Consider the following 2,707-nt stretch of genomic DNA (forward strand, 5'->3'; position numbering starts at 1 on the left):
TCTTAATATGAAAATTAATATTACCAACATATCCTAATCAATTGAAATCCAAAAATATAAGGAATTAGGAATTTGTTGGCTGTGGTCCAGTGATCTCTCTAATTTGGTAATTGGAGAAATAGGTCCAATATTGTACAATTCATATTCACTTTCTGCTTGTTTGTACATGATGGTGTCTTGCTGGGTTCCACATAATGGACTTAAAATCAGGTTTCTCCTATCTCAGCCTCTCTATCAGTAGGATTGTTTATTTGATGTTTTTACACTATACTATGGTTTTCAGAATAGCTTACATATTTCAAAAGTTTATATAGGCAAAAGAAACGTAGACAATTAACTTGGGAGGTGGCTTGTAAGAAAATACAGTGGTGGCGCACGCCTTTAATCCCAGCACTTGGGAGGCAGGGGCAGGCAGATTTCTGAGTTCGAGGCCAGCCTGGTCTACAGAGTGAGTTCCAGGACAGCCAAGGCTACACAGAGAAACCTGTCTCGGAAAAAAAAAAAGGAAAAAAAAAAAAGAGTGAGACTGAATGCTTTGCTTGATGTTTGTAACTATTGTATCAAGTTTGAAGAAGATGACTTTATAAGTTACTCTTTCTCGGAGATGAATGCTTTTCACAGCCAATGAACTAGATTCTTACCTTCACCTAAGGTCTGTGCTACCCTCCAAGCAGAACCATTGCTCATTGAAAAGGTTGGTGAATGACTTCATAAATAGACCATCTTAATACAAACATCATTTCTTAAATGAATGTAACCTGTTCTCTGTGGGCTGAGAATGATGACAATCACTCAAGTCAAATAGCTTTGACCATAGCAGGAAGTCTGTATCTAAAAATTGAGCCTACAATTCATTTCTTGGTGCAGCAGAACTATCAACTCTCAGCTTAGCTACGATGGAGGTGAAATCCTTTGGTGATGTGAGGGTCATTGAAATACAGCCTTATTACAATGAAACCCAGTGTCTAAAAATTGTTCTTATTTTGGGCTTGTACCACAGTAAGAGCCAAGATTTTAAACTCTTCTACAAAATACAAAACAAACAAAAAGACTTTATATATTCATGTTCATTTAAGAAAATACTAGTAGTGATGTATAATTTTAAAATATACAGTTAATATACTGGGAGTTATTTCAAATTTATATTGAGACAAATGTATGTATTTTCAGTATTACTGTAGATAAGCATCTACATAAGACTATTCAATTGATTGTTGTTTTATATTAAACAACTGTTATAATATTCATATTGTTAAAATATTTTATAAATTTTAAAGAATATGACAAAATTAAAAAAATGAAAGGTGTTGCAGGTATTGAAGGAGGAGTCTCTGGGAGGAATTGGGGTACAGAAGGGAAACAAGAATGTGATGTAATTCTATTTATTTAAAATATGTTTTTAAATGTTAACAAATTCAGATAAATTGAAATCATGTATCTTTTCTCATCATAATGCAATAAAACTTAAATCAATAAGAAATGGAAACTTCATATATATTTAATAAAAAAAGGATGGTTGTAAAGTCAACAGAAACACATTGTTATATAAACCTACTTTATTTCATTTAAAAAATACATATGTCTATATAAAATGATAATGCTCTTCCCAGGAGCCATGAAATATTTAACATTTTGGTAAGGGGGTGTTGAAGAGACTCCCCAAGACAATATATGTCATTACCATTGCCTTTGTTTTCTTCTCAGACATTAAAAGTTAGAGCTTCTTTTTCAAAAACAAAAACTGACAATACCCTGGGCAGAAGTTACTGATAGAGGGTCTTTAATATTTGATAATTTCATATATCAGTGCTCGTATTTTGGTCAAATTCTCCTCCACTCCTCTTATTAACTCTTCTCAGCTCTCATCCAACTTCACCCTCCCAACTTTGTCCCTCCCCCCCACACACACACATACATTGAGTCCAATTTGTACTGCCCATGTACTCATGGGGCCATCCTCTGTAGTACACTCAAAGTACCAGAGGCTAGACTCTTTTTTTTTCTGAATTTGTTAGCATTTAAAAACATATTTTAATCAAATAGAATTGAATCACATTCTTGTTTCCCTTTTGTACCACTGCTCCTCCCATAGACCCCCCTTCAATACCTACAATATCTTTTTTGTCATATTCCTTAAAATTTATAAAATATTATAACAATAAAAATAAGTATTATAAAAGTTGTTTGATATAAAACAACAATCAATTTAACAGACTTATGTAGATGCTCATCTATAGCCATAGTGAAAATACATTTCTCTCAATATAAATTTTAAATAACTCCAAACATATTAACTATATACTTAAAAATAATACATCACTACTAATATTTTCTTAAATGAACATGAATATATAAAGTCTTTTTGTTTGTTTTGTATTTTGTAGTAGAGTTTAAAATCTTGGCTCTTACTGTGGTACAAGCCCAAAATAAGAACAATTTTTAGACATTGGGTTTCATTGTAATAAGGCTGTATTTCAATGACCCTCACATCACCAAAGGATTTCACCTCCATCGTAGCTAAGCTGAGAGTTGATAGTTCTGCTGCACCAAGAAATGAATTGTAGGCTCAATTTTTAGATACAGACTTCCTGCTATGGTCAAAGCTATTTGACTTGAGTGAGTGACATCATTCTCAGCCAACAGAGAACAGGTTGCATTCATTTAAGAAATGGTATAGGTATTAAGATGGTCTATCCATAAAGTCATT

This window comes from Mastomys coucha, unplaced genomic scaffold (assembly GCF_008632895.1).
Source record: "Mastomys coucha isolate ucsf_1 unplaced genomic scaffold, UCSF_Mcou_1 pScaffold16, whole genome shotgun sequence".
Classification (NCBI taxonomy): Eukaryota; Metazoa; Chordata; class Mammalia; order Rodentia; family Muridae; genus Mastomys; species Mastomys coucha.